At 41.8% G+C, this 19,431-nt stretch overlaps 1 protein-coding gene across 2 annotated transcripts in view; it reads left to right on the top strand.

Annotated features, from left to right (window-relative positions):
- Window positions 1–19,431, top strand: part of LOC148033998 (oligomeric golgi complex subunit-like protein) — a 106,301-nt gene that overhangs the window by 48,043 nt on the left and 38,827 nt on the right. The gene's annotated exons all lie outside the window — the stretch shown is intronic.

The raw sequence follows: 19,431 nt of genomic DNA, 5'->3' as shown, positions 1-19,431 counted from the left end.
CTCCTTCTACGGCAAGGGAACGTTGTCAACTTTGGGATGACCTGCGTTGCCTTTTCCTGGCTCGTCAAGGTTTTGTTATGGGCGACTTTAATGCATGTCTATTTGGGGATCAGACTACTTCTCTGCATTCAGTTATGGATGGTTCTGAGAGTGACAGGCTTGGGATGCCCTTGCAGCTGGATCTTTGAAGCAGGACATGTGGTCTTGGATGTATCCATCACAATTTGGTTATACCTATCGATCTTTGCAGCATCCTAACACCTGGGCCAGACCGGATCGGATACATATTTGTCAGAGTGATTCCTTTCTTCCGGCAGTTATTGACATGTGGGTGAAACGACAGCATGTCTTATCAGATCACTACCTTTTGGTCTTGGAAATGACCCATAGACCTGTTCGTGTATTTAAGGCCCTTCTTACTCAGTTGCCACTTCGTTTTAATCAATCTTTTCTGTAGCAAAATCAGTTTTTGGAATATGTTCAGTAATTGATCGCTTCTTTTAGCTTGAAGGTCCTATCTGGAGGGAGGGACGCATGGGCCGTTTTTAGGGATAATGCCAGACAGTTATCTCGTTAGTATGGTATTCAAAAAGCTTTCTCCTTACGAGCTGAATTGCAGAATGCTCAAGCTTTATTGGCCCACTCCTCATCTCTAAGTCAATCAGGGGATTCTAATGATGATCTGCTTACATGCATTGAATGGTTGAAAGGCAGGGTTCATTCTCTTCAAGAACATGAATATGCAAAATGCAAAATGCTGGCCAGAGTTGAAGCTTTATATGATAATAACTGTCAATCCCATCAATTCTTTGCTCGCCTGCACCAAAAAAATGTCCGGGAGAATATTGTGCGCTTAATGGATGAATAGGGTGTTATGGTGACTGACCCGGCCTCCATCATTAGTATGTGTGTCGACTTTTTTAAGTCCTTGTTGGGTCCGCAAGAGAATTTTTCTGATGCTGTACTCGCCGCTCGCCGATATATTTGCGAGTTGTTAAGCAACCAAGTCAAACCAGAATGGGTGGACTTAATGGAGGCGGATATTTTTGAAGATGAAGTGGAAGAAGTGCTATCTCACCTACCCCGAAGGAAAAGTCCTGGCTGGGATGGGCTTCCTAATGAGCTCTTTCAACTAATGTGCAACAACTTAAAGACCCATTGACTCGCCTATGTCAACAAGTGTGAAATTCTGGTATTATGCCATTAGATTGGAAGATTGTTGTCATTCGGTTGTTGCCCAAGGTTTCCTCCCCAACCTCTTTGAAACAATGGAGACCTATTTCCGTTATGGGTTCATTATACAAAATTTTCTCCAAAATCATTGCCAACAGATTGTAGAAAGTTTTTCTGCACTTGGTTCATCCACGCCAATATGGTTTCATTAAAGGCCGCAATATAATGCATAACATCTTGAAGTTTCAACTGGGTATTGACTATGCTAAAGCTTCAGGACAACAAGTAATTATGTTGCAGCTCGATATTGAGAAGGCATTTGATCATGTTAGCTAGTCTTTTTTGCGGCAATTATTGTCTACTATGGGATTTGGCCCTCGCATGGTTTCTCTTATTGACACTATTGGTCAGGGAGCTATGGCTCGTAGTGCTATTAATGGAGGGATCACGGAAGAAATTGCCTTATCTCGGTTCCTTAGGCAAGGCTGCCCTCTCAGGCCTTTGTTGTTTGCCTTGGTCACTCACCCGATGCTCTCCTTGCTAGATAAGCTGGCTGATCAAGGTGAGATAGTTGGCTTGTCTCTTCCCAGTGGCTCTCAACTTGTGGGTCAATCTTTGGCAGACGATTCTTTCATGTTCCTTAAGGCTGATCGCACTAATGTTAATCGGACAATGGTGGCGTGGAATCTTTTTGCTTTGGCATTTGGTCTTCATATTAATACTCAAAAATCTACACTTCTATCCTGTACGGAGACTAATCTGCAGGCCTTGGGTTGGCATGGAATTGTGATCTCAAAGGGAAATATCACCAGACACTTGGGATACCCTATTGGTGTGGAGGTAGCACCCCGGGCCTTATTGGATTGGATGGGCTCTCGGATTCATGACAGGTTCATGTACTGGAAATCTCAAGGTTGGCCTTTACATATCAGACTGAAAGTTGCGCAAAGTATTATGATCAGTATGATATCATTCTTTTTGCCTCTGCTTCCTTGGGCTAAGAAGTTCCTTTTGGAACTTGTTCAGCCTATCAGGTTCATGTTGTGGAAAAAGAATGGGAACCGTTTGGGACGTGTCTGGATTTCGTGGCAGCATGTGACTACACCTAAACGAATGGGGGGAGCAGCTTTGCTGGATGTTAATTTGCATATGAAAGCCTTGAGGTTGGCCCTTTTGCAGGCATTATGTGTACAGAGTCATCCTTGGTCAGACATTGCAAAATTTTTCATTGAAAAGATTGGCATCTCCCATGGTAACACGGTCATTCATGCCTCCTGGTGGCATGTGCTTAATTCCTCAAGGCCTCTTAAGATCACCCAATCTTTTCTCCTTTCTCATTTGATTGCATCCTAGCAGGAGATCTTACGTTTTTCAGTTTGGCGCCCTCCTGAGATTTGTAAGGACGCGAATTTGCTGCAAGGAGAAGTCTTGGCCTTCTCCAGATTGTTAGATTGGCCGGACAAAGATTTACACAGACTCAAGTTTAATCGGATGGCTTGTCTGGGGTTGCAAACAATTTTGGACGGTGTTATTCTTGGGCAGTCACGGCTTTACTCTTTTCGGCATATTTGTCAACATTTTCGGGTACCCCGAGGATATGGTGATATCTAGGCATCCATATAGGTCAAACTTCAAAGGTTCTCTCCATTACCAGTGCTATAGCCTTTGTCTCCATGGCATGACCGGAAGTTTGTGATATCGGATGATTTTAAGAAGAGGTCTACTAATCGGATTTACCATCAGATGGTGGAGGCCAAGAGATGGGTTGCTACAAAGGTGAATAAATTATGGCATATTAGGGATGGCAAAAAGAAGTGGCAGGAAAGATTCCTTCAGCTATGGAAGTCCAAGGTTCCCTATCAGGGGAAAGTCTTCTTGTGGAGATTGCTGATTGGTGATCTTCCAACTGGAGAGGTGCTGTGTGCTTAGAAGATTTTTGCTGGACGTGTATTCCGCACTACATGTGATGAAACATTGCTTCATCTTTTTGCCTCTTGTCCAGTTGCGCGACAGATCTGCTGTTTTATTTGTCTCTCTCTCTCTCTCTCAGCTTGCATACATTGAATGGCTTTCCTCCAGTCCCAAAAACGTTTTTCTCAGTTGCATGGGTATTTTTGCCAAGTGGCAGCCTTCTAATCCTATTTTCTAGCAATTTCTAGCCATTAAATTAAATTTCAGAATTAATTACTTCTGAATATTAATTTCAGCCTTTCTAACCCTACCCAAAATTAATTTCAGCCCTTCTAATCTTGCCCAAAATTAAATGTATTCATTCATAATTAAATTGGCTAGGCCATTCACAACCTGGAGTGGTCCCCAAGCTCAATTGATCCTTAGACTGGCATCACTTAATTAATTAATGCCTAGTCTTTAGTATCACCACTGGCACTTAATGGTCAAATGACTATCCTAGGATTAAAACTGACACCAACTAATAACCGAAGTCCAACTAGCATAACTTGTCATAACTTTTGCCTTTGACTCCCACTAACTCCTCGGGGTCCTTGGCTTGTTACACTGAAATAACTGCCATGTGTATCAAATGTGCCTTACAATCTTCAAACCTTGCACATTTGATTATTAAATGAATCAATATAAACTGTTGTATATCATGCCTCAAAGTTTGCCAATAAAAGAAATGCTTCACTATCTTGACTATGGCATCAATATATTTCTCTTGCATACAGAGAAGCATGACTTTGAATGATCACTCTTGGCCTCAATTGCTTTGTGACACACAATCGTCCATGCATCATAAAAAATGCATCTCTAAGCACAAAGTGCTCATGCTTCTGGCCATTGCAAAGCTGATCACAAACATTAGCAAAGTCCAAATCAATAGTATGTTGCTCCTTTATGGCATCCAACTCAATGTGATAAACCGTGTTGATAGCTGAAATTTGTGGCTTAGGTGACAATGCATCAACCATAACATTCTTTGTACCATCAATGTTAACAATTTGAAAATGAAACATAAAGAGAAAATTTTCCCATCTCGTATGCTTCTCTGACAACTTTATGTGTATCAAAAAGTACCTCAATGTTTGATGATTTGTTTGCACTTTGAAATCGGTCCCTAACAAGTAATGTTTCCACGTAGAGAGTGCATGAATATGGGGCCAAGAGCTATTTTTTAAAGACCTGCAAATTTCTCTTTGGACCATGGAAAAGATGGCTCTCATGGGCCACAACTCGGCCGTTCTACTTTAACACATCCCCAATTGTATTTCCACATGCATCATACTAAACCACAAATGACTTCCTTAGATCGGGCAACACAAGTACATGATTTAAAGTCATCTTTTATTTTAACTTTTCAAGTGCTTAAATTTCCATTGCTATTCATTTAAATGGCACGTTCTCTTTTGCAAAGCATTCAATGGAGATGCAATTCAGCAAACTCGTGTACATACTTTCTGTAGAAGAAACATAAACTCAAGAAGCTATAGATCTCATACACATTCTTCAATGGTGGCCATGACCCTATTGCCTTAACCTTTGTAGGGTCCATACGAATACCATCAACCAATGCAATATGCCCCAAAAAATGAATTTCATGCAAAAAGAATTTACTTTTCTTGTCATTAATGACCAGCCTATACTTATGCAGCTCATTGAACACAATGTCCAAATGATTTCTATGCTCTACCTCATTCTTTGAATAAACAATCGTGTCATCAAGGAAAGTACCCACAAATCGTCTCTATGGCCTGGAGATGCGATCCATCATATGATGAAAAGTAGCAAGAGTATTCATAAGTCCAAAATACATAACAAGAAACTCATATAACCCAAAGATGTCCTAAAAGCTATCTTAGGTGCATCCTTGCGTGCATAAAGTGACACCATGGCATATACCAAGCAGCACATCATACCCTCGAGTGGAGCAATAAAAAACACTTCATTGTCCATATATCCTTGAATATGCAACCAAAGCTTTTCAATGAGTGGTGTGTGAGGCTCTGTATGGCCTTTGCATGCTATTCCAACTTCCCCCATGGGTCCCATCTCATCCTTTCTGATGCCTAGGCGGACTGCCATGTGTGTAGAGATGAAGTTGACTTGTGCACCATTATCAAAGACTATCAATGCATGCTGATCTCTCATTTTGCCCCATGCACTACATAACTGAGTGACATCATCATTAGACTAATCACTAATAACATCGGGCACCAATCCCATTGATGTTTCGAGCTTCCTTCCTTAGGATCTTCCTGATTTTCTAATTTTCTAGCCTGCTGCCTATTGGGACAATTTTTTGCAATATGGCCCTCCTGTTTACAAATAAAGCATTTATTGGCAACCATTAATTCCCTACGCTGTACCAATGATTTCCAGCCCTTTCTTTGCTGTTTTGGCCTCTTCTTAAGCTGATTTTCAGATCTGTTTGTTTTCTCTGCCTTAGATAACTTTTTATTCAGCTTCTTCCCACTCTCTTGGAAGCCCAAATCCTTCCCATGCACCAAAGCATCAGCTCTAGCGGTAGTCTCTATGAGCTGAGACATGCCAGACACGGTTGATTTTATATAAAAATATTCTGATTTCTTTGGGAAGCCCACATACATATTTTTCCATTGGCTCATCAAGGGGTACTGGACGACAATAACAAGTGATGGGGAGCAATGCATCCCAAAACTTCTTATTGTATTGCTCTAAAATATTGCATTCCTTTGCATCAAGCTTGTTCCAAGCTGTCATGATGTCCACCTCAAAGGTACTTGTCAACCAATTCAATGCAAACTTTGCTTGCATTGTACCCATGTTGACAGTGGTCTACATTGCATCAAGAGCGCGGACCACCACTGCAATGCATTTTCCTTCAAGAAAGTGGCTACCTTTTGAATCTTAGAGGACTTTGTGAAGTTTTCCCCTAAATAGGTTGCATCAAAGTGCTAAATGAAAGTCAAAGCTTTCAACTTTTATCTTGTGTACCACAAAAGGACTCTAACTTTACTCCATTTCCACCCTCATCATAGTCTTTTGGTGCCTCATTGTGAGTCAAGTTGTCATACACTGGCTGCTGCAAAATGGTGCATTTGCTGTATTTACATCATGACCAAGCCCAAACAAAGCATTTGCATGACAAGCGCCCATTCCTTGAGCCCCATACACATTCGGGGGTGCAAATGCGTTACTAAACATGCCACTTTGTGTTGGGGATTGGAACCAATGCTGCCATACATAGAATTATGCACATTTCCAGCCATACCTGAATACATTGGGCCTTGCACACCATGCATTGGCTGTTGCATATCATAGGGAGTTATGCCATACATTCCCGTATGCGGTCCTTGTCCAACCATTGCATGAAAAATCGTGCTACTACCCAAATATTCTCTATGCCCCATTATTGTATGCATGCACAGTTCCCCAAAATCCATTGGATTGGCACTTTCATGATGCCTTGCATTTGCACTTCTTGCCTCGTAGTAGGTACCGAATGTTTCTCTTCATTGGCTTCTTTGGGTGCTTTAACTAAAGGCTTTGGCACTACCTTTAGTGCACATTACTCTCTTGAAGGTGTAGAAGATGACTTCTTCTTCTTGCCCTTGCTGTTCTTATTAGGAGCATTCAAAAATCGAACAAAATGAGGATCATTTTTCAATTCAGCAAAGAGATTTGCCGCTATCCTCATCCAATTCTTGATCTGGTCATCAAATTCCTCTTCCTCTCGTTGGTCATCAACCTCATTTTGCCTTGAAGGCCCTGCATCTTGTCTTACAACAATATTTTCAGCTTAATGTCCATCATGTGAGCTTGGTCCAAAATCAAGCAATGCATTTTCTTCTTCACCATGTGAATGTCTATGCTAAGAGGAATCATCATTGCTTGATTCCATGTCATTGTGTGATGACATCTTGCTGTAATCACTCAACTAAGCACAAAAATCATTGGCTTGCAATCAAGTGCTTGGGGCCCACCAAATCAAAGGATTGAGTGGTATTCTAGCAATGGAACCATGAAACCAGTCTTCCTTCTCAAATAGGATGGCAAAACTTGATCAAGCACTTAATTATGGCAATTAATAAAAGAGCATAAACTCAAATGCACACTTTACCTTAACAATCTTGGACATTGGATACCCTACTAGCTCCAAAATTGGCACCCCTTGTGGTATTTCTTTAACTTGAATTGCTAGTGGATTGAATACAAGTCGAGATTCCACAATCTCCTTTGCTGATCCAAAAGTCCCTTGCACTTTGAGCCAATTGTGCTTTGATTTTCACTCTCTACTTGCACAAACGGAACCCCCAACTCGCCACATGCTACCCCAATTCACAATGGATGAGATGGCATGTGAAACCCTTGACAATTCCTTAATTTCAAGTTCTGATTTTGGTGTATGATGCCCTTGATTGATGGCACAGGTCCCAAGGCAGTTGCTAGACCCTAATTTTTATAGAAATTTAGGATATACAACAGATATTCTCTTGCTGTCCACCAAATCTGGTTGAGATCTACTCCAAAAGGTTAAGAGATATTGAGAATGATTGAGCACAAATTGGAGAAGGTGAGACAATGATGAAATGAGAGAGAAATCTAGAATTCTTCACAAGAAATGCCTTCAATCTGATTGCAGCCCTGATGAGACTGCATTAAATGCAGTCACCTACTACTGCTCCAAGCCTCATACATACTATTTCCTGATCAGCCATGTAGTTACCAGCTCTTGAAGAGGGTCTCTCTACTGTCACTTGCCCCTTGTGGCCCTTCAATGGCTGTTGCTTGTAGCAAGAGCTGAATTTTGTAGAGGAAATGGATCAAAAGCCTTCTTTTTTTCGTGAAGATAATTGAATTAAGAACTAAATATTTACATGAGGCCATGAGGTTAGCAAAGAAAAAAGAGACACAAATGAAAGTCTACCAAGACTCTAACACAAAAATATCACACAGAAAGGACAACTAATGTGGATTGAACAATATCTAACCGAGGAGTAGCAATGTCAAGGAGAACCAGATCAGATGACACCATAGAGGAGATCTGCCATAACTCTAAACCACGAACATGGGCCACATGACCATGGATGCCGGATGCTGAATCAAAAATAAAGGCATTCCAAGTACGCCAAATATGCCACAGGGCTATCCATCTAAGGAAATGGAAGAGGTAGGAATAATCGAAATGCAAAGTAGACATAGAGATTGTCTTTCCCATAATCCAGAAACCAGCTGATATCCGGTGCTAAGTTGCCGAGGATCACACATGGGAAACAAAACTCCAAATCTATCAAGCAACAAGGCAAGAGACAAAGAGATGAAGCAATGTCTCATCACATATAGTGCAAAATATACAACGACTAGCAGAGATCTCGTGAGCACCCAACACATCCCCAGTTGGAAGACCCCCAATAAGCAACCTCCACATGAACACTTTACCATGACAAGGAACCTTAAGACTTCCAGAGTTGGATGAATCTTTCTTGCCGCTTCTTTTTGCTATCCCGAATATGCCATAATTTATTAGCCATTCCAGTGACCCATCTCTTGGCCTCCACCATATGATGATATATTTAATTAGTTGACCTTTTCTCGAAATCGTGACGAAGCACAAACATCCAATCTCTCTAGGGAGACGATGGTTGTAACGCAGGCAAAGGAGAGAACCTTAGAAGCGTGTCATGTATGGACGATCCAATGTCATGATATCCTCGAGACACCCGAAAGTGTTGACGAATACGTAGGAAAGAATAAAGACAGGGCTGCCGAGGAATGACATCATCAAGGACTGTCTACAACCCCAAACAAGCCATCCGATTAAACTTGTCTCATTGCAAATCTTTATCAAGTCAATGCAACAACGTGGAGGTAGCTAGTACTTCTCCTTGCAGTGAATCCTCCTTCTTATGAAAATCAAGGGAGCGCCAAACTGCAAAACGTAACATCTCCTGCCAAGATGCAATCAAATGAGAAAGGAGAAAATACTGGGAGACCTTAATAGGCCTTGTGGAATTAAGCACATGCCACCAAGAAGCGTGAATAACTGTACTACCATGAGAGATGCGAGTCCTTTCTATAGAAAATTTTGCAATATCTGACCAGGGATGACTCTCTACACATAATACCTGTAAGAGAGCTAGTCTCAAGGCAGCCATATGCAAATTAACATCCAATAAAGCTGCTCCCCCCATCCTTTTAGGAGTAATCACATGCTGCCACAAAATCCACACTTGGCCCAAATGATTCCCTTTCTTTTTCCACAATATGAATTGGATAAACTGAACCAATTCCAAAAGAGACTTCTTAGTCCAAGGAAGCAATGGTAGAAAAAATGAAATCATATCAATCATGATGCATTGAGCAACTTTAAGTCTCACATGAAGAAGCCAGCCTTGAGATTTCCAATACATTAACCGATCATGAATACGGGATGACATCCAATCAAGCAAGGCATGGGGAGCTACATCCATACCAACAAGATAACCCAAGTGTCTGGTTATTTCTCCTGTAGAAATCACAACTCCATGCCAATCCAAGGCTTGTAAATCATTCTCCGTACAAGAAAGCAATGTAGAATTGATAGCATTAATATGAAGTCTCGATGCCAAAGCAAAAAGATTTCACACAACCATTGCCTGATTAACATTAGTGCGATCAGTCTCAAGGAACATAAAGAAATCATCAGGCAAAGATTGACCCAAAAGTTGGACACCACTGGGAAGAGACAAACCAACAATCTCACCTTGATCGGCCAACTTATCCAACATTGAGAGCATTGGGCGAGTGACTAAAGAAAATAGCAAAGGGTTGAGAGGGAAGCCTTGCCGAAGAGACTGAGACAAGGCAATTTCATCTATGATCCCTCCATTAAGTGCAATACGAGCCACAACACCCTAACTAATGGTATCAACAAGAGAAATCATGCGAGGACCAAATCCCATGGTGGATATTAGCTGCCGCAAAAAAACGAGCTAGCATAATCAAATGCCTTTTTGAGATCAAACTGAAGCATAACAACCTGGTAGCCTGAAGCTTTGGCATAATCAATTCCCAGTTGAACATTCAAAATATTTTGCACTATATTCAAACCCTTAATAAAACCATATTGACAAGGATGAACCAAGTGTGGAAACACTTTTTGCAATGTGTTGGCAATGATTTTAGAGAAGATTTTATATAAAGAACCCATAACTGAAATGGGTCTCCATTGTTTCAAAGAGGTCTGAGAGGGAACCTTAGGCAGTAACCGAATGACAACAATCTTCTAGTCTGAAGACATCATACTAGAATTCCACACTTGCTGACTCAGGCGAGTTAATGGGTCCTTAAGTTGCTCAACATGGACTGAAAACAGCTCATTAGGAAGCCCATCCCAGCCAGGGCTTTTCCTTTGAGGCAAATGGGACAACACATCTTCCACTTCATCCTCGAAATATCAGCCTACATCAAATCAACCCATTCTAGCTTAACCTGGTTACTAACCAAATCGCAAATGTATCGGCAAGGAGAGTGGACTTCATTAGAAAGAATCTCCTGTGGACCCAACAAAGATTTATAAAAGTCTACGCACATTGAATGATGGAAGCAAGATCAGTCGTCACCATAACACCTTGCTCGTCCATCAAACACACAATATTTTTCCAAGCATATTTCTGGCATAAAGGAGCAAAAAACTGATGAGATTGACCGTTATTATCATGTAAAGCTTCCGCTCTGGCCAGCAATTTGTATTTAGCATATTCCTCTTTTTGAAGAGATTGAACTCTACATTTCAACCATTCAATGCATGTGAGCAAGTCATCAGTGGTATCCCGTGACTGATACAGAGACAACGAGTGGGCCAACAAAGATTACGCATGCTGCGATTCAGCTCGCAAAGAGGAAGTATGCTGAATACCATACTGTCAAGACAATGCTCGTGCATTATCCCTAAAAACAACTCGTGCTTCTATCCCTCCAGATAGGACCCTCCAGCTAAAAGAAGCAATGAATTGCTGAATACATTTCAAAAGCTGATTTTGCAGCAGAAAAGATTGGTTGAAACAAAGAGGCAAACGAGCAAGGAGAGCCTTAAAGGCATGAATAGGTCAGTGGGTCAATTCCAAAACCAAAGGATAGTGATTTGATAAAACATGTTGTCACTTCACCCACATATCAATGATTGTAGAAAGAAAAGATTCACATTGACAAATGTAGATCCTATCAAGTTTGGCCTAGGTGTTTGGATGCTGAAAAGAATGATAAGTATATCTAGACTGTGAAGGATGCATCCAAGACCACATGTCCTGTTTCAAAGACACAATTGCTAGAGTATCCCAAGTGTGTCACTGAGGACCATCCATGACCGATTGTGGTGAAGTCGCATGATCCATAGATATGCATGCATTAAAATCATCCATAACAAAGCCATGGCAAGGCAATGCAAGTCATCCCAAAGTTAATGACGTTCCTGAGCAGTAGAAGGAGCATACACACCCACCAGTGGTGACAAAACCTCTCCCTCGTATAGGATTTCCAGTACCAAAAATCTATCGCGAGGGTCCTGAGAAACCAAGGATGGTTGTAGGGAAGATCTAACGGCCAACATAACTCCAAATTTATGTGGAACCTGACAAATAAAAAAATTGTTTAGTCCTTATATACTTAAGAAGAACCTGCCAAAGCATGTTGTTTGTGCTCTACAGCACAAAAAACATCCCAATTTCCAACTAACACAACTTTCCACAACCTATATTGCTTATTGCCCGAAGAAATGCCTTCAACGTTCTATAAAGCAAGTCTCATGATAATTTACAGAAAAGAAAACTATTGAATTGCCACTTTCCCTTTCCCTTTAACATCAATAGCTTTAGCTGCCTGAAACCTCTCCACCTCACTTCAAATCACAGCTACAAGATCTGCCCTCTGCAAACTAGCAATCGAAGCACGAAAAGGAAACTATTGTTGCTGAGAACGGAAAACATCCCAAGGAGGCACAAGCCTCCCACGCGTATCAAAGTGCAAAGCAAAATCAGAAGCCCTTTTATCATCTGCACCAACTGCTAGAACACGTGAAGATTGAGGTTTCATATAAAACCCCTTACCTCTACGTTGAAAAGTTTGAGTGATAGGGTGTGGAGGTGGGTGGGCAGAATTCAGAACGAGAATCATGTCTAGCATTACGTCTAACCACAGTGACCCAAGAATCATCCTACATTGAAAAGTCTGAGTGATAGGGTGTGGGGGTGGGTGGGTAGGAGTCAAAATGAGAATCATGTCTAGCATTACGTCTAACCACAGTGACCCAAGAATCATCCTAAGGAGGCAAATTCCGACCAACCGAAAGTGATGCACGCTCAATACTAGCTTGGGAAGCATCCTTTTTTCCATCATCATGTCCATATTGGACAAGAGGGACAGGATCAGCTTCTAGCTGTTGAACCATCTGCTAGGAATGATACTCTTGCATATCCATGTTAGGATCCAAAGAACAATGCAATACCTCAAGGCTTCTATCACATTTTGAAATGAAATGGCCCAATTGGCCATATCTAAAACAATGTCCAGCAAATGTGCCCCATTTAAGCTCATAAATCAACGTTTGCAACCCAGGAACCTCAAAACGAATTTTGGTTCGGCAAGGTTTCCCTGTATCCCAAAGAATACAGGCCCTGTTCCTATTGTAGGAGGCCAATTGAGGCTCCATCAACACCTCACCAAGGGTTCTCAAAACCAAAGTAATAAGTTGCCAAAGATGTGTAGGAAAATCAACCACCTCCATCCAAATTGGGCATGCCTGCCTAACTACCTCCTAAAACTCAGCCATAGGCCTCCATGGGACCATATGTACTAGCTGACCATCCATGAACAAAGGAATACATTACATAATGTGAGCACACACTTCCAGGGAATGAAAAAGGACCTCACAAAGCCCCATTGGTCCATCATAGTATCTCTTTAACAAGAGGGGCCTGCACTTGCCTTGAAGCATCATCTTGACACACCTCAACACTGACAAGCATGGAGTGCAGCCAAGAACAAATCCTAGTAATCAAAGGAGTCCTTCCCGTAAAGTAAAAGATGGCTGCCCTCTCATGGAAAGCAAAAATTGGCTATAAGACCAAGTCAGTTCCCATGACAGCAACCACATGATCCCCTTATGGTAAAGAGCTTGCTTTATCCTCATTGGCATGAACATAATTTGACATAAGCATAGTGATAGGAAACGGTTGGAACGGCCCCCCAACACGTGGAATCGCCATCCTCGGCACGTATCCATCGTGGACTGCGTTTTGAATTGATGAAACGTTCCCTGTCTCGTTTTAGACAGGGAACGCAGCAGGGAACACATTCCTTGCTACATTCCCTGTCTGAAACGGGATAGGGAATGCCACGTGGCACAACTTACCTACGGCCGACCACCCGCTGATCCCGCCTGGAGGATCTGCAACTGCGTCTTGCTCCCGCTTCAGTTCGCCTGCGCCCAGTGCCGCTACTCCCGCCTGCGCCTAGTTCGCCTGCATCTTGCTCCCAGCCGCCTTCTTTCTCTTCCTTCTTCTTGTTTCTTTTCTTCCTTCTCTTCCTTGTTGTTCTTTCTCCTCCCATCTCCAACCTCTTCCTTCTTTTTCTTCTTCTTCTTTCTCTTCTTTCTTTTCCTTCTCTTCCTTCTACCTTCTCTTCACTTCTCCCTTCTCTTTTTCCTTCTTCCTTGAACCTTCTCCCTTCTCTTCCTTCTTCTCCTCTTCTCTTGAGTCTTCCTTCTAAGTTCTTCTCCAAGTTCCAAGTTCTCCTCTTTTCTTCTTCTTCTCCCTTCTCTCCTTTTCCCTTCTCTCTTGACTCTTGAGTAAGTCTTGACTCTTGAGTCTTCACCCTTCTCTCGAGCCTTCAATTTTTCCTTCTCTCGACTCTTGAGCCTTCAATTTTCAGCTTGAAATCATAAATAGCTTCATCTTCCTGCCCCGCTCGTCGGGTTGGTAGTCAAGGAAGAAGGTCCGATGATTGGTCATGATGGGAAGAAGTAAATGTTGACTGCCCTTTGAGTGGTAGAGGATCTTGACCATGGACTTGCAAGCTTTGCCCATACAAGCGAACTAGTGGAGCAAACAAGGTAATCCATTGAGCTGAGCATTTGTATTTCAAATTTTTATTGATTTTAATTTTTTAAAATTACTTAAATATTAAAATATGGAATACCAATTGCCACTTGTTCCATTTTAATATTTATGCATAATCAGGTCTGAGCTCATCTTCTACATGAGCCAAATTCAGAGGTACAGTTTTGTCTCAATGTGACCTTGGAGAAGCAAAGGGAGCTTCGTGACCGTATAGCAGGTTAACAAACTTATCTTGCATCTAGACCACGACATGTTGCAGTTGACCCTGCAACTTTTGTGACACCATCCCCATCAGATGTATCTAGAGCAGGGTCAATATTAGGAAGTGCTACCTCCACCCCTACTGTAGGCATTGCATCGGCCATGGCATCAACAGCACCACATGTTGCACATAGACAAAGCACACTTGATGCTAGTTGGGATCCCAAGAAGGAAGAGGTGGATATATCAATGGCACGCTTTTTTTATCATGACCACATTCAATTTCGTGCAGCCAGGTCAGAGTATTTTAAATTGATGTGCAAGAAGATTGGTAAGTATGGCCCTTCATATGTACCTCCATCATCAAAGACCTTACGCACCACTTTGCTCGACAAGGAAAAGCGCCTTGTTGAGCAAGCAACAGTGACTAGAAAGAGCATGTGGGCTAAAAATGGAGTTTCCTTGATTGTTGATGGTTGGAGTGATACACGCAAGCAATCCATTCATGGTATGGTTGCTTATTCTCATGGGGAAATGTATTTCATATCTTCATATGATGCATCGGGGACAGGAAAGTCAGCACATGTACTTGTAGCAGAGTAGATTACAGGTGTTGAGCTTATTGGCCCAAGCATGTTGTGGGATTTGTTGCAGATGGAGAGCCCGCAAATAAGGCAGCAGGTGCTATTATTCAGGGATATTATCCACATATCACAGTTTCATATTATATGGCTCATTGCTTGATCAATCTACTAAAGGATATTGGTAACTTGTCATGGATTGCACCTGTCATAGAGGAAGGAGCTCAAATGGTTAGCTTTGTTTTGAATCACCAGTTTCTTCGCCATCACTTCTCTTTACGGTCGAAGAAGACACTTTTAAAATACTCTAGCATTTTGTGCAATGCCGACCCGTTCAGCATCAAGTTCACCTTCCTCTATTGTCGCCTTGTTGATTCCAACCTCCAATGATCAGCTGCCATGACATTCGGATGGTTACATTGCTGAGTATACCAGTTCCAACTGTAGAGACTGCTGTGTTTTGGTTTCTAGCTACTTGCCCTTTCATTTTCTGCATCATCTCAGGTATGATGGGTGGTTACAGCACACAAGTTCTATCATTGGTGGACTCCAGCTACTCTCTCAACATGCTTTTACAAGAGCCACCGACTATTGAACAGCTCTACTCTTGAGCATCTTGTACATTCTTTCCTTCATTTACAACATTGATTCATTCACTTTCCTTCTCTTTTTGTGTTTTTATTTTGCATTTTGTGCTTATTGTGTTCCTCTATTTCGATTGTGTTCATACATTTTGTGTTTTCTCTATGCAAACCCTAGCATATCTTCACATGGTGTCAATGTTGGTACTCTTCTAAAGAGTATCTTGTGGGTATCATGGAGGCTTAGTTTGTATGAGATACATGAACAACATGTAATTGATTCACAATGACTCAAATGACTCCATCTTTGGATCTTCTCATGCTTTATGAAGGTACTGCTTTAACAGAGGCTCTATTGAGGTATCATGGTCTTGATTTGAAGGGCAATGCTCCATCTACTAACCTTTCTTTTAGGGATCATTCACAAAGGCCACTTCTTCGTCTCGTACTTCTTCACAACGTACATCTTGCTTGGAGCACTTCACTGATGAGACTAATCACCTCTCAATTGACGAAAGGCTATCCACTTGGGAAACATTCAAAAGTTCAAATTCTTTACTAATCAAGCTCATTGTTGGGTTTGTAGGAGATTGATCACCTCTTAGTTGAGGAAAGACTATCCACTCAGGAATCATGCTAAAGTTCAAATTCTTTATAATCAAGCCTAATGTCAATTTCATACAATCCATTTTTGTGTGAGTCTAATTTTGTTTATACCGCTCCTTCAGTCATCTAGGAACCGATGGTAAGTCACCATAGAGACCCAAATTGATACCGATATGGATCTGAAGAAACTCTATGTTCGCATATATTCTACAAGGTAATCCTTCATTTTCTGATTCATTTGAGTATGAGTTTGGTGCTCCCATTCATCTTCACATTTCTTGCCCTTACCTCCCACTTTCACTTCACATTTTTCCTCTTCTTTCAATCTAAGGCCTTACTTTAGACCTACAATAGGTTATCCAGTCTTAGTGCACATTTTCTTAGATGCACATCAAGATTTTAGGCCATCACTAGACACTCAAAGATGTACCACTCTACACCTTGATACATAGCTAGCAAGAATGCTACCCTTTAACACTGTGCCTTCACACCCACAAGTGTGTCACTCTCTGTTCTTTGGTCCTACTATGTAGGAAATCCCTCTCCTGCATATTATACCACCCTCCTTGGTTTCTCAAACATACAAATCCCCATCTTGTTTTGATGAGTTACCTCCTTCTTTGAGGAAAACAAGGGGTGAAAAGAAATCACCTCCACATTTAGACCTAGTTGCATCTTCCCTAATTGACCCTAAACATGGACCACATTCTGATATTGATGGTCAATCTCTTTCTTTGGAGGAAAAAGGGAGAGATACACTTATGCTGGCCATGTAGATAACAATTCCCATTCCTAGACCAACCTCAGCCTTTTCTAATAGTGGTGGTGCCACTCCAAGGAGATTGAGAGGGGGTCTTCCCCAAGGAGGTAGCATAGTTTGTCCACCCCTTCGTATCCATGTACACCAATGGCAAACCACCGGTGTCGTGGATCTTGGATCTTCCCCGCAATGGCAACCCACATGTGTGGTGGATCTTGGATCTCCCCCACATGGGGTGGATACCCTTGTGTGTAGGTCTCATTAATGCTTGGTTTAGGTGTGGAACTCCCACCGTTATTGCACTGAAACCATCCGGTTGAAGGATAGGAATTTGACGTATGGGATATGCGTGCAATGGAAGGATTTTGTGAGATGGGTGGGAATTGAACTTGTGTAGTGATATTTTGAGTTTGTGATGATGAAGCACCAAAGGCAAATTCATAGAGTAAGCACGACACATTGAGGTGTTACCAACCTCTTTTTATAATCGGTCTTCTTACATTCACATACTAGTATGGTTTGGGATCTTTGTGATATGTTCTCAACCATTACTTACATTCTAGAATGAGAAAGAAAAAAGAAACTTGCAAAATTTGAACCATACATACCTTACACCATGTTTGGTGAAATGGATGACATAGGATAGCTCATGTTTTCCAACTTTGTTTGTCTTCTTCAAATTGGGGGCTTGTGATCTTCACCAACATGGATCTTTGAGTGTTGCAGGTTGTAGACTTGGTTGGTAGACTTGTATGCCAGAGGTGTTATGTGGGTGGATTAAGAGCATCCAAGCTCATTCCAACTTGATCTTTCCCATATCTGATCCTCATAGGCAGCTCAATTCCTGACAAGGGCATTTACATTTGGTCATGGGCTATGAGGGAGATAGCTGAGAATACCAATCCTTTTGAGCTGTTGTCATAAGATGTGAGGGAGAATGCTTTAGTTATGACATGGAAGACATTTCTTTAGGTATCTTTGCATTCTCAAAAGCCAAACTTTGTTCTTCATGAGGGGAGAGGATCTTTAGCTCTTGGAGCACCTCGGCTCTGATACCATGAAAAATTATAGTATGGCAAACGCTGAAATGCAAAAGTGTACAATAACACAGAGAAGATAATCTGTAGGATGCTGTGCTAATGAATGAATAATCAATATGAAGATGATTCAATCCATGGGCCTCGAATGTAGGTGTCTTTAGGACCAAGGCAGAGGTGACTAAAGGACTGGGTGTCAGAATGTACCGTACTCGAACAGATCTGAGCAATCTGGAATTTGTCTGATGAAGAAGGCAGCAGCAGTGAAATCCACCTGGATGGCTGAAAATGCAGATCAGGCTGGAATTTGGGGATATGGGCTGTCCAAATCAGCTCTGAATGATTGGGCAGCAACAGGATGGCCTGCTTGGCAGCAAAATGGAGTCAGCTCGGAGATAACCTTCATTAGTGAAAGTGCAGATCTAAAGAGTAGGCCACAACAGAGGCAGCCTCTGGAGGGCCTGGTGGCCTGCTGATGCAGCAGACACAGCCGTCTAGAGTGCAGAAACTGGTTGCCAGGCAGTAGAAGGTATCAGACAGGTGAGAGAAGTCCCAACAAGCAGGGTGGCAGCTGTAGACTGAAAACACAGTAGTAGACTAGCTGGAAATTAGGTTGCCCAGCTGTGTAGGGGATGTGATTAGCAGGGGCAGCACTTGAATAGGCTCCACGAACTGGTGATGTCCTCTGGAAGGGGGGTGGGCAGCCATGGATGATGAGAGATTAAGGTATTACTGGCTGGAATGAGGGACAATGATGCACAAACACGATACTCCTTTTTATAGAGGATTGGGGGTGCATCTATTCTACTGTCCAAAATAAAGCCATGTTTTTTGGTAATTTTGCATTAATCGCTTTTTGGGTCTGCTTCAAGGAGACTAAGTTAGGGATTGATGCTCCACAGTTATGTCTTAATGCAAATTGCTAATATTAGTGGCTCAACAGAGGCAGCTGCTAGACTAACATCTGTCTTGCCATAAGACATGCATTTCTTCACATGTTATTTTTAACAATTATTACACCTTGAAAGGCATATTCTAAACACACATGTTGGATAGGAGCTTCCTTTGCATCTCTATACACACTTACTTATAGCTAAGTTTTCAGAGAATTTCACACTGATGGGAGATTCAAAAGAGCATTACAGAAAGCCTAAAACATCAATGGTTGCTTCATATATTCCATATGAAGCTCCCACTCCCTGCACAGTCGTCTCATCCTCATCCTTATTCTTGGCTGCAGCCTCAACCAAAGATCGGAATCTGCACAAAAATATCTCATGGTGAGGACTTTTACTACTGCTTTCTCACTGGAAGGATATTGCAAACTCTCCCTTCGCCTCAGTGCTTTCCTTTGGATGCTAACTCATACTGTTATGTCATGAACGAGCTCTGAAAATACAAGATACCACAAAGGCTAGGTAAGAGTCCGAGACCTGTAGGCCTTGTAGCTTGCTTCCATGA

The sequence above is a fragment of the Lygodium microphyllum genome, chromosome 7, assembly GCF_053477565.2.
Source record: "Lygodium microphyllum isolate KBCC chromosome 7, Lygodium_microphyllum_v1.1.10, whole genome shotgun sequence".
Lineage (NCBI taxonomy): Eukaryota > Viridiplantae > Streptophyta > Polypodiopsida > Schizaeales > Lygodiaceae > Lygodium > Lygodium microphyllum.
Note: the sequence above shows the minus strand (reverse complement) of the source record. Positions and strands in the feature narration are given on the sequence as shown.